This window comes from Callithrix jacchus, chromosome 18 (genome assembly GCF_049354715.1).
Source record: "Callithrix jacchus isolate 240 chromosome 18, calJac240_pri, whole genome shotgun sequence".
Lineage (NCBI taxonomy): Eukaryota > Metazoa > Chordata > Mammalia > Primates > Cebidae > Callithrix > Callithrix jacchus.
In genome coordinates, this window is record NC_133519.1 from 38406972 (window position 1) to 38421235 (window position 14264).

Here is a 14264-nt window from a genome sequence, read left to right on the forward strand (position 1 = left end):
TAGCAGCACTCCCAGCTCACCAGCTAAGGACTAGTGACCCTACTTCAGAACAGCTGGCTAAAAGGATAGTCAAGTGAGGGGGTGTGCTGCAAGAGAATCTTGCTAAATAGAGATGCCAACAAAAGGGAGAGTCTGTCTTCTTGTTCCTTTCTGATCTGTAGAACCTGCAGGCCCACTGTTGAACTCCCACTGGAGCACAGTGGAATATGATGAGAGAATCCTTAGGAGACCTTGTCAAGGAATTTGGGGGAAGAGTATGTTTGCAAACATGAGGGAAAGTGCTTATTTCTCCTTTAGATATTCTGCAGGCAGAAAGCTTACTAGTGTAGCCTGTAGTAGGGCTTTAAGCCACCAAAGTAAAGAATACTTGGAAGAAATCCAATCATTTCTGAAGCTGTGTGTGAAAAGATACAGTGGTTGGGATGGGGTGGAAAATCTCTAGAGCAGCTCATATAGCCACAGGGAATAGAGAGGGAACCCCTACACAGAAAAAAAGATGGCAGCAAGGATGAAGGGCTATTAGCTTTAGGACAACTAGACACTTCTGAAAGTGAATACTCTGTCCTTACAGAGACCACCAAACCAGCAGAAGCCCCAGGACAGCACACAGCCATTCCAAAATTCCAAACCAGACTCATTCCAGGAAAGCCTTACATCTCAGTCTAGAATGTGGATGGTTCTGTAAGATGACCTGTGATTCTCCTGTTCCTGCTTTCTGCCCCTAATTTTAGAGAAACAGACCTAGAAAGAGGGAGGGGAGGAGTGAAAGAGTGTGCCATACTTTACCTTCTCCCCTCCTATTTTAAACTGGACAAATCTGTTTTAATTATTAAAAGTAGCTACAAAGTTAAACAGTCTGTCCAGGACGGCATTAAAGAAAATGAGAACGAAAGGTTTAAGATAGCATGGTTGGAGACAATAATTAGAAGAAACCAAGTAGTTTAATTTTTTATAATGCTCTGTCTTATAAACACTCTTGAATTAAAAATCATCCTATTATTGGAAGAGATCGTCAGGGTTGAAATGCTACACATAATTGAAGACTACTTATTAGACCAAGACCTTAAAAACTTCTTTACTGACTGTTCCCAATATGTGGCACTGGTAATCATTAAAGAATCATTGTATTGACTATTAAACATCTAGGGATCCCCTGTTGTAAATCAAGTTAACAAAACATTTATTTAACAAATATATATTGATTGCCTATTATGAGGTACATGCTATAGTAGGTGTTGGCAGTATAAATATGAAGAAGACATTGTGTGTGTGTATTTATATACAGTTAATTAAACTTCAGCCAGAGAAGTACTATACTAGAGGGTTGATGGAGGTATGATGGTATTTCCCAGGAGGAAGCAGTTAGCCTCCTTGGAAATGAGTAGTCTTCACAGAAAGTATGACATTTGACCTACTTCTTAAGGAGATGCATATGAAGCCTATTAAATCCATGTCAGCCTTGAACACCATTGCTCTGATTAGTTTCTTGGGCTGTTTTTCCACCTGGTGAGCAGATAAGAGTAGCACAGGAAAGTTCTGATGAAAGGAAGAAGTGCCAGAGAGAGAAGGCCTTCTAAGGAAAGAAGCCTGTAAGACGGAACTCCCTGAGGATCCTAAGTACCAGCAATTGAGGGAAGAAAATTGCTGCCGGAAGTGCAGGAAATGAAAATTCTGACCTAGATCATTTTACTTATGTCTTCCCTGGTTCTATGAATATATCTCAGGGGTCCTTTTATAATCACATCTCATTTACCAGGCAAGGTTAATCAGTGACCACATGAGACAGTCACTGACTCTTAAGATTTTACGATTTGAAACAATTTATACAAATGTGTAGAGAGACAGGTAGACCAGTGGTCTCCAACCTTTTTGGCACCAGAGACTCATGCTTTGGAAGACAATTTTTCCACTGGTTGGGATGGGGGAGCGGGAGTTGGATGTCACAGGAGTTGGATGTGTTGGGGGGGTTGGTGTCAGGATGAAACTCTTCCACCTCAGATCATCAGGCATTAGTTAGATTCTCATAAGTAGTGTGCAACCTAGATCCCTTACATGAGCAGTTCACAAAAGAGTTCACACTCCTATGAGAATCAAATGTGTGGCTGATCTGATGGGAGGAAGAGCTCAGGCAGGTGGTAATGCCCACTCACCACCACTCACTTCCTGCTGTGTGGCCTGGTTTCAAACAGGCCTCAGACCAGTACCTGTCTGCAGCTGGGGGGCTGGGGACCCCCAATTGTAGATCTGTAAAAAAAGGGCTGATAGAGCTGCTAATGCAAGCCTCAAGATTAGTAAAGAAGCAAATACAGAAGTGCAGTTCAAGTATACAGATGTTCTCTTTATCCTGTAGCTCTCTGAAGTTTTGCTGATTCTACTTTGTATTTTTAACGGTTCCAAATTTAATGAGGTGTGTAATTGAGTGTTAGTTGTGAGATTTGTAGCAAGTCTCTGAGAGATCCCTTTTTAAAAAAATAATCCAAAAACTAGAAGATTGGACTAAATTACCACTATGATTCTTTTCAAAGCTATCTTAATTTACAACTATTTGAAGTTACTTCAATCAGTGTTAATGATACCATAGTTGCAGATTTGAAGCACTGAGATGCAGTTCACTTATTTAAAAACTACTTGGTAAGGGTTTATTGGGAGGATTGCAAGATAAAATACAGGACACCTAGTTAAATTTGAATTTCACATAAAGAGTGAAGATTTTTAATGTAAGTATGTTTCATAAAATATTTGAATAAACACAAATATCTAAATATACTTAAAATATTTGTTCCCCATTTGAAGTTAAAATTTAACTATGTGTTCTAAAGTTTGTTACAAAATCTAGCATTCTTACATCTATGTTAGTTTCAATATAGTAGTAACTAGGCTCTGTGGAAGACAAAATGGTGAATCAGTCATATAGATCCTTTGTTCAGTCTAGAGTGGCAAATGAGAGTCAAATATTAATAATGATATTGCAAAGTAAAAAGTGATGAGTTCATGAGAAATGTACTAAGAGAGGGCTATAAAGTTTGCAGGAGAGAGAAATTACTTTTGGTCACAAGAGCAAGAGAAGAACTTGAGCTGGGCTGAGAAACATGGCAGGATCAAGGTTTGTGAATATGGTAGGAGGGAGGAGTAAGAGCATTTCCAGTAGAGCAAATGGCTTGAATAAAGGCATGGAGGGAAAGTACAGAGGAAGAGAGGACAGCTAGTCATTTGGTTTGACTGTGGCCTGATTGGGTAAACGGAAATTAAAGCAGAAAATACTAGAAAGGGAAGGCAAAGTCATACCAAGGGAGCTACAAGTAGGAGGGATGAAGGCTAGAAATCTGAATAAGCTAAAGAATTTGATTTGATGCTTGAAGGTTTTTGATCCAGGGTGACGCTGCCTACCAATAGCGACAAGGGAGAGGGGTAAAGAATCATCCCAAATGAGTCACTTCCAAGAAAAACTTGGGCTGTTAGTGTTGTTTTTAACACATAGCTTAAGAAACATATTAGGTGAAAAGGAAATACAGGTAAGTGGGAAAATTACAAGTTTAGGTATGAAAAGATTATGGGTTCAAATCCACATTCTCCTTCTGTATGATGTTATTTCCTATCTGAAACTCAGTTTCCTTCTATATAGAAAAGACTACAGATGCTCTCATTATGCTTGGAAGTTATAAGTACCACTGTTTCCCTGGCACACATTAGGAGCTCACTAAATACTAATTGCCATGAGTTATTATTTACTTATTACTTATTCTCCTCTAGTCTTCAGAGTATCATATTTTATTGTAACAGGTGAAGATGCTCCCAATAGATTTAAAATTTTTTTTTCAAAATATTTTTCTCTATATGAAGAAAATCTTTTTCTTAAAATAAACAAATACCAGCATATCTATCTGAACTTAAAAAAAAAAAAGAACAAGGAAAAATTAAGAAGCCAACATTTGGAATATTTTGTCCAAATATTTACTGTAAATTGATTTCCTTGATACTAGAGAAAGCTAGATGTTCTTCCTAAATACCACATGGTTAAACCAGAAATCCTGAGAAAAAAGCTGAGGTATCATTCAATAATTATGAAGTGAAAGCAAGAACTTCTATTTAATTATTTATAGCCTCACCAAATAGTATAGAATTTAGGTCAGTAAGTGAACCAAAGAGTCTCATGGATCCTGTGTACTTACAGGAATAACAAAGCATGTGGGCTCATGACCTGTGAAAGCCAGAGTGAAGGGGAGAATTAAGCATTAATAGGATCTTTTCTGTATAAAGACTCATTCTGGGCCTGGCATGGTGGCTCATGCCTATAAACTTAGCACTTTGGGAGGCCAAGGTAGGAGGACCAGTTAAGCTCAGGAGTTTGAGACCAGCCTGGACAACATGGTGAAACTCTATCTCTACAAAAAAATACAATACTTAGCTGGGTATGGTGGTATGCACCTGTAGTTCCAGATACTCAGGAAGCTAAAGTGGGATGATCTCCTGAGCCCAGGAGTCCTGGCATGCAGTGAGCCAAGATGGTGCCACTACACTCCAGCCTCGGTGACTGAGTAAGACCCTGTCTCAAAAAAATAAAAAATTTAAAAAGACTGATTCTGGGTCATTGCCCTTGTTTCTGATTTTTTTTTCCTCTAGAATTCTATCTCAGTTGTCTCTTTGTCCATTAAAATAGGCCACAATGATTGATGCTAAATTTGTTCTTTGAGATAGCACCTAGAGGAACAGTTATCCAAAATGTTCTGTGCCCTGTCAAAGGCTGAAATAGCTACCATTGCTAAAATTACGTGTTTATAGATAATACCTCCCTATTTTGGCATTTTTCTTTCAAAAATGAGTTATCACAACCTGTACCTGCTTTTATTCATATCTTTTTTGCTCAACCTCATTGTCGAGTATCTAAAATAGATTTGCAACTGAAGAACTACTCATTCCCTTGTCTTGCCATTCCAGGCCTGTAGCTTTCTTTCAAACTTATTCCTATGCACAGCACAACACGAGCTGTATCTTAGGTTTATTCTCATACTTTGTATTTGGAGTCAATAAACTTGGTAAGGGCACAGCTGTGACACAGTAGGATTCCTACAGGCTTTAAGCAAATGTACGTGATTTTATCAGTCCCAGAAGACTAGGCCTTGAGTGATTTGCTTGGGTAACATTTTTGGCAGTGTTTCTTTCTTTGTTTTTATTAATATTCTGGATTCATGTTTGTGAGACTCTCAAATTTATTTCAAATTAGATAAAGGTGACCTTCCCCTTCACCAAGCAGAACCTCCCATGAGACTCATGAATCCTGTTGAGGCCAATTATAGCTATCACTTGTTAACTATTGGAGTACCTTCAGTCTTAAAATAGCTACTAGAAAATTAAGACTGCAACATGAAGGAAAACAAAATGGTCAGGCATATCACCCATTTTTAATCAAATGATTTGGTTTAGGACTTGATAACCTGGTTAGTACTTGAGCACTGAGCAACATTTTGAATTTAAAGTAAGTTGGAGAAAATAAAGGAAGTTAAATCACAGAGCATAGAAATAAAATCAGTTATATTCGGAACAGAAACATCTTGGGCTCAATGTCTGGGAACAGTGAGATTAGGCTGCTTGAGAACTTAGCTCTTACTGGGTTCCGTGGCCTCCACCTGCAAGAGGACACTCTCGTCCCAGCGAGACTGACATGAGAATCACAAGACCACTGCCCTCTATCTCATCTTTTCTCCAAGCCTTAGGCCATCATGGGATTCACTAACATCATTCACACTTCAGAAATAATATATCAGAGTGATCCCCTCTTTTCTGCTCATCTTTCTGCCTCTGTAGAAAAGGGAGAATTTCACTGTTTACCTCAGGAAACATGAAAGTTAATGATAAATATAAATGATGGATGAAGCGAGCATTGAAAGCTATAAAGTTAAAAGTAGGACCTAATACCCTGTAGTAACATGTGCTCCTTTTTAAAAGAAAACAAAGGTGAGTCATTTTAGAAAGGTTAATTTCTGCTACCTCTCGAAAATATTCTCAGAATAATTACAGAGAAAAATTGTAACAAAACACTGGAGGCACCATTGGTGAAAGAAAACTGTATATTCTTGTATTTTAGTCAGGAAAGAATAATATCTACCTGATCAAAATGACTTTTTTCCTCAGAAACTGTAGTACTGGCTCCTAGAAAACAGAGAATTTAAACTACTATTTCTCAGAATGTTTTCTTTACATGACCCAAAGATAGTTTCCCTCCATGAGAAAACATCCCAGTGTTTGTATTCAAGTTGCCATCAATACGAAGCAATAGTACGTTCACATATAATGTGTTTCGAGCTTTTCAAAGCATTTTCACTTGTTTCTCAATTGTTTATTACAATAATAACCTTGTGTTGACATTATTATCTTCATTTTATAAATGAGTCAACTCAGATTCCGACATTAAGGGACCTTCTTAATATACTTAGCTTATAGTGACAGAACCAAGGCAAAACCAAAAGTCCTTGCCAAAGACCACCTCCATATTTATCTTCAGTGGACTCCCTGAGTTTTGTATGTTGCTCTTCTGTGGTATGGCAGAAGCCCTCCAAATTTGGAAAAGCAAGCAAGTACAAGGTAGGCACTTAGATGATCGTTCCTCAACTGGCTTCTCCACAGCCTTTTCTTCCCAATATATAAAATACAGCGATAAAGGACAGAAGACTAACATTTTAAACACTGAATGGTTGCTCAAATTTACTCCTCCTATATAATGGTAGGATTTGTTCTTCTAATGCTGTACAGCTGCACTGACTACTTAAATTGCATGTTTCACATGTCTCTACTATTCAGCTCCTCTTCTCATCTCTGCAGTACCTACCCCCAACATACTATTGGCTTAACAATCCCCATGGAAGATTCTTTGAATTTAAGAGACAGATTTGAGGGAAACACAAATGGCCATCCTTTCATTTATCTGCTTCTATCACAGAAATTTGATTGTTCTCTAAAGGCAAGCATGGATTTTTTTTCTTCCAGCAGCTTCAAGGTAATTTTCTACTTAACTCGCATAGTAGCAGTTGTTGGGGCTCAGAAAACCTCAAAATGTGCCATTTTGATATGCTAATTATTTCAAACTGAGGGCACTTTGGAAACAGCAAATACAGGAAAGGGCTCTACCTGAACTCCCTTAAGTGCCTGAAGACAGAGCCTTCAAAAAGTAACAAAATTGTCATTGGTATCCTCCCTGGGAATCTCATCAGGGAGGGAAGATTAACTCACAGGAAACACCACACTCCAGATAGACTTTGTCACAAACTATCCATCACCTCTTCTTCTGATGAGGTCCTTGGAGACAACTTTTATTACCTGAGATATGTTATTTGCATAACAAGACAACCTTTGTTCTCCATGCATTCCCTCCTCTTATTCTCCTACAACTTGTATAGACACCCCCGCCACCCCCGCCCCCCAAATAAACCACCAACCCCTACTCCTTTCTTTAGCTCAGGATGCTATAGAAACTTCTATCATCTGGCCCCTCTTCAAATCCTCTACTTTGTGGGACTCCTATTGTAATTAAAATAACTTTTCTACTACTGATCTGCCTGCTGTCTGTATATTTCATAGATTCAATTATTGAACCTTCAGAGGATAGAAAGTTTTATCTCCCCTACACAGTTATGAGTAACTTGGAATTTTACTCATTGTTTTGTATCATTAGTTACCTTTATTTATATACATATGTCCTCTCACTCCATCACTCCAAATGAAGTGATATGCACATATATATAAAATACATATTTCATATTTCTATGTCCTGTTTTCCCTCCATTCCTTGCATTTTTCCTTGTGTATTGTTAGTGTTCAAATAAATATTTGTCAAATCAAACAAAAAGGAAATGAAAGAATGAAAAGTCCTATAAACCTATCAATAGTAAACAATAGTGGCTGTACTTTTATTTCAGAGAAGCAAGTCAACAGTTTTCACATGAAATGTCTTGGAAATATTCCCTAATGACTTGGCAGTCAACAATTCCCAGCTCAAAAAATTTAAAAAAGATAAAACAATACATTACCTTTATTGTTATGAATATCTTCAAAAATAATTTCTCATAAATTTAGTTATGATTTAATTGTTTGCGAAACTATTGGGAATTATTTCATTTTGCTTACCATTCTTATAGAGAAGAAAAACTAATTTTCTCTCTACTCTGTAGTTCTTAAATGAAACTTCTTGTAACAAAAGACAGATTAATAGGAAGAAGCTTATTAAAATGTATACTTAATTGTTACACATTATATGGGAGAAGATCTAAAAATGAGTAAATCTCTAGAGCCAATCTCAAAGAAAGTTTAAACTTCAGGCTAAATGCCATTGTTTTTTGAAACAAGAAAGAAAGATGTAGGAAAAGATCCAGCTAACAGGAGATGGCTAGGAAAACTATCTTAAACAAAGGTAATGGGAAGTTCTAATTAGGGAAAGGGAGTCAGGCTGGCGGGACCAAGGGAAAGAAAAAAGAAAAAGCAGATCTGCTGTAAGTCCTTTCTTCATGGTTCAGTCCACATAGCCCTCCTATACAAATAACTCACAATCTTCCTGTGTCCAGCTATCACTAGACCCTTGGCTGATCAAAAAATGCAAGGTAGCTCACTGCAATCTTGGTGTTATCTGTACTGCACAAAAGCCTCTTCAGCACACAGCAAGCACAAGCACCATGCTAGAAAATCACCAACAAGCCTTTGTCTTTTGGAGTCAGCTCGTCTCTTGCTGATTTGCCCATTGCGTTCTCACAATGTATCTTCCTACTTTCTCTAATAAATCTGTCTTTATCTCCAACTGTCTTGGTAAATTCTTTTTATCACCGATCTGACACTGGCCCCTGAGAGTCACCATCTGCAACAGAGGGATGATTATGCAAATTTAAGTCAAAACCTTTTCCATTTTGTGTAGGAGTCATTGGTGATTTAGTGTCCTTTTCTTCCTGATACAGGGAGAAAGACTCTTACAAATAAAGATTTCTTTTACAGATATAAAGTTCTCTCTCTAAAAAAGTAACTTTTTAGGGCCAATCCTGTGTCTGGTGTTTCTCAAAATAATATGCCAAACATTTTGAGGTGGCATATTCTGTTCTTCTACAGTCATGTTTTGGGGTATTGTACCTTGAGCACTACCATATTCCTGTTTAAAACTTTCCAAAGCAGTTTCACAATCCAGAAACTGAGTTGGTGGATTATCCCCTGACCCAGGGAATTTTTATAAAAACAAAAGGAAAAGGTTAATAGTTAGAACTAATTATAATCTAGTTTTTTAGTTTGGAAAGCAGCCAATCAAGAAGGTTTTTAAATGCTTGTCTTAAAGCACCTGCTGCAGTCTGAATACCTCCAGTGATGGCTGAGTGGCCCATACAGCAACAATCATGAAGATTGTCCATACATGAGCCATTACTATGATTTCTCTGCAATTTATATCAAGTTGTCCAGTTTTAGCTCACAGGGCTTTAGTAAAGAGGAATTCTTTATTTTTAGTGATTCCATGTTGGAAAGGTAGGAGAAAATTTGAAATGTTAGTTTTAAGAGTTTTAGCAAAGTCTCAGCCAAATGTTAGAATTCAGGGTCAGTTGAAGTTTACAGGTAGATAGCAAAACCTCAAAGACAATAAGCAGGAGTAGAGTCTAATAACAAGTATACTATAGTTTTCTCTTGGAACATAATTTTTCTCTCCGTAGTCACCCCTACTTGGAGAAAAGTTACATCCCTACTTACTGCAAAGTTAGTTGCAGTAAGAATAATTTGTTTACAAACTAAGTCTACTGTCATCATGTCCTGATTATTTACATAAGCGTAGCAAGAGTAGTGATTAACCATAAAGGCTCTTTTTAAGTTGGCTTCACTGGAACTTTAATAAGAAATCTGAGACTGGACTTCTTAAGCATCATAAGGCTCTGATGCCAACCCAAGAACTTGTCATCAGATATTGTAACAGGATAAAAAAAATTTTTTTTTCTTATTCCTTTTTCTCTACTTTCCCATTTCTGTGAAAAGAGTTTTTTTTTAAATAAAAGATTGATACTTAGCATAATAGGCAGTCAGTATTAGCAAGAATAAAAAATTTTAGTCTTAGAAATACCATGTTTTGAAGAAATTAAGGCTTCAAAGCCTCACTTGAAGATTCACAATATCAGTCTGATGTCCCCCATCAGACTGAAGCCAGGATATTTGCTTAAAACCTTGATGCCTTTGAAGATTCCACTTCAGGATGCATTCAAGTACTTGGCTTTGGGTGTGGGGATAAACAGATAGTAGAAAAAGTATAAACAATGTTGGAAAGAGAAAGAGAGAGGAAAACAAGAGGGAGAAAGAACAATTTGCATGTACTCATCTGGGAACCAATATTGTGTTGTGGTTAATATCAGCTTCTCTGGAATCAGATGGCCAAGTTTAAAATCAGCCACCTTGTTAAATGAGGAATATAATAGTCATAACTTCAAATAATTATTCTAAGGGTATGTCTTTAGTAGCAGTGTGAGAACAGACTAATACAGTAAATTGGTAATGGTAGACTGGGGTGCTGCTATAGAGATACCCGAAAATGTGGAAGCTACTTTGGAAGTAGGAAACAGAGACTAGAAGAGTTTGGAGGGCTCAGAAGTCAGGAAGATGTAGCAAAGTTTGGAACTTCCTAAAGACTTGTTGGATGACTTTGACCGAAATGCTGACAGTGATATGGACAATAAAGTCCAGGCTGAGGTGGTCTCAGACGGAGATGAGGAACTTATTGGCAACTGAAGCAAAGGTGACTCTTGCTATGTGTTAGCAAAGAATCTGGCAGCATTTTGCCCCTGTCCTAGAGATCTGTGGAACTTTGAACTTGAAAGAGCTGATTTAAGGTATCTGGCGGAAGAAATTTCTAAGCAGCAAAGCATTCGAGAGGTGACCTGTTTTTTTTCTGAACGTGTGCAGTTATATACACTCACAAAGAGATGGTTTGAAATTGGAACTTAAGTTTAAAAAAGAAGCAGAGCATAAAGGTTTGGAATATTTGTAGCCTTACCATACATAGAAAAGAAAAACCCATTTTCTGGGGAGAAATTCAAGTCTGCTACTGAATTTTGCATAAGTAATTAGGAGTCAAATGTTAATAGCCAAGACAAATGGGAAAATATCTCCAGGGCATGCCAAAGATCTTCATGGAAGCCCCTCCTGTCACAGACCCAGAAGCCTAGGAGGGAAAAATGGTTTTGTGAGCCAACCCCAGGTTCTTGCTTCTCTGTGCAGTCTCAGGACTTGATGTCCTGCATCTCAGCTGCTCCAGCTCTAGTCGTGACTAAAAGGAGCCAACGTACAGCTTGGGCCATGCCTCAGAAGGTACAAACCCCTAGCCTTGGCAGCTCCCATGTGGTGGTGGGCCTATGGGTGTGCCGAAGACAAGAGTTGAGCTTTGGGAGCCTCTGCCTAGATTTCAAAGGATGTGTGGAAATACCTGGATGTTCTGGCAGAAGTTTGATGCAGGGGTAGAACCCTCATGGAGAACCTCTAGTAGGGCAATGCAGAGGGGGATTGTGGGGTTGGAGGCCCTACACAAAATCCTCACTGGGGCACTGCCTAGTGGAGTTGTGAGAAGAAGGCCACCATCTGCCAGACCCAAGAATGGTGGATCCACCGACAGCTTGCCTCATGCATCTGGAAAAGCCACTGGCACTCAATGCCAGCCCGTGAAAGCAGCTGTGGGGGCTATACCCTGCAGAGCCATAGAGGCAGAGCTGCCCAAGGCCTTGGGAACCTACTCCTTATATCAATGTGAACTGGATGTGAGACATGGAGCCAAAGGAAGTTATTTTGAAGTGGTAAGCTTTAATTAGTGTCCTCTGGTTTCAGACTTGAAAACAAAGGACCTGTGGCCCCTTTGTTTTGGCCAGTTTTACCCATTTGGAACAGAAATATTTACCCAATGTTTGTACCCCCATTGTATCTTGGAAGTAACTAAGTTGCTTTTGATTTTACAAGCTCATAAGTGGAAGGGACTTTCCTTGTCTCTGATGAGACTTTGGATTTAGACTTTTAGGTTAATGCTGGGATGAGTTAAGACTTTGGCTGACTGTTGGAAAGGCATAATTATGTTTTGAAATGTGGAAAGGATATGAGATTTGGGAGGTGCCGGGGCAGAATGATATAGTTTGGCTCTGTGTTCCCACCCAAATCTCATCTCAAATTGTAATCCCCAGGTGTCAAGGAAGGGACCTGGTGGGAGGTGATCCTAGGGACAAAGTCCCCTTTGCCATTCTCATGATACTGAGTCTCATAAGATCTGATGGTTTAAAAGTGTGACACTTCTTTCCCTTGCTCTCTCTCCTGCCACCATGTCAGATGTGCCTTGCTTCTCCTTCACCTTCTGCCATGATTGTAAGTTTCCTGAGGTCTGCTCAGCCATGTGGAACTGTGAATACACCTTTCTTACACCATACACAAAACTCAACTCAAGATGGATCAAAGACTTAACTGTAAAACTCCAACTATAAAAACCTTAGAAGACAACCCAGAAAACACCATTCAGGGCATAGACATTGGCAAAGATTTCTTGATGAGGACACCAAAAGCAATTATAACAAAGCAAAAATTGACAGATGGGATCTAATTAAATGAAAGAGCTTCTTTCTTCTGAAAGAGGCTGAGCAGACCTCAGCAAGGAAACTATCAAAAGAATGAACAGACAACCTACAGAATGGGAGAAAATTTTTGCAATCTATCCATTTGAAAAAGGTCTAATGTCCAGCAGCCATAAGGAACTTTAACAAATTTACCAAAAAAACAAAAAACAAAAAAAAACTTATTAAAAAGTGGGCAAAGGACATGAACAGAAACTTCTCAAACGAAGACATACATGCAGCTAACAAATATATGAAGAAAAGCTCAACATCACTGATCATTAGAGAAATGCCAATCAAAAGCACAGTGAGATATCAATTCACACCAGTCAGACTGGGTATTACTAAAAAAGCCAATAAAACAACAGATGCTGGCGAGGTTGTAGAGAAAAATTAATGCTTCTACACTGTGCTTGGGAGTGTAAATTAGTTCAACCATTGTGGAAAACAGTGTGGTGACTTTTTAAAGACCCAAAGGCATAAATACCATTTGACCCAGCAATTCCTTTACTGGTATATACACAAAGGAATATAAATCATTCTGTTATAAAGACACCTGCATATGTATATTCACTGCAGCACTATTCACAATAGCAAAACCATGGAAGCAACCTAAATGCCCATCAATGATAGACTGGATAAAGAAAATGTGGTACATATGTACCATGGAATACTCTGCAGCCAGAAAAACAAATGAGCTCATGTCTTTTGCAGGGACATGAATAGAGTTGGAGGCCATTATCCTTAGCAAACTAACACAGGAACAGAAAACTAAATACCACATGTTCTCACTTATAAGTGGGAGCTACATGATGAGAACACATGGGCACATGTTGGAGAAAAATACACACTGGGGCTTGTCAGAGGGTTGGGGGTAGAGGAGAGAGAGGATAAGATAGAATAGCTAATGGATGCTTGGTTTAATACCTGGGTGATGGGATGATCTGTGCAGTAAATACCATGGCACATGTTTACCTAGGTAACAAACCTGCACATCCTTCACATGTGCCCCTGAACTTAAAGCAGAAGTTGGAAATTGAAAAAAATTATTTCTATTTGGGCTTGAAAAATAACTGTGTTGGCACATATATGCCTTTTAGCCTAATGGGGTCTTCCTGCCCACTGCACAGACAAAATCAGTTGCCACAGAGACCATGTCATTGCAGTGAAGAAAGAATTTAATTAACACAGGACTGGCCACACCACTCAGGAAATGGAGTTATTACTCAAATCAATCTCCTCAAAGACTTGGAGAATTTTTCAAGGACAGCTTGGTGAGCAGGTGGCTAGGGTATGCGGAGTCCTGATTGGTTGGGTCAGAGATAAAATCACAGGGAGTCTAAGCTGGCTTCTTTCACTGAGTCACTTCTGGATGGGGCCTCAGGAGTGGTTGTTGCATCCAGATGGACCCATTGGTTGTCAAACATGCAAAAATCCTGAAGTGATATCTCAAAAGGCCAATCTTAGGTTCTCTAATAGTGATATTACCTGCTGAAGTAATTGAGGAAGTTGCATATCTTGTGACCTCTAGAATCATGGCTGGCTATCATTTATATCTACACATTAGCAGAATTCTGGCTCCTCTGTCCTCCTAGCCTGGTGGTCTGTCATTAACTTCACAAAGGTGGTCGAGTTTGGGGTAAGGACTATTCCCACTTAAATTATCAACTAAATGTC

The 14264-nt window shown here is 38.7% G+C and overlaps 1 long non-coding RNA gene across 2 annotated transcripts in view; it reads left to right on the forward strand.

Moving 5' to 3' along the window:
- LOC128930098 (uncharacterized) overlaps nt 1–14264 on the forward strand; it is a 75596-nt gene that overhangs the window by 16314 nt on the left and 45018 nt on the right. The window lies entirely within an intron of this gene.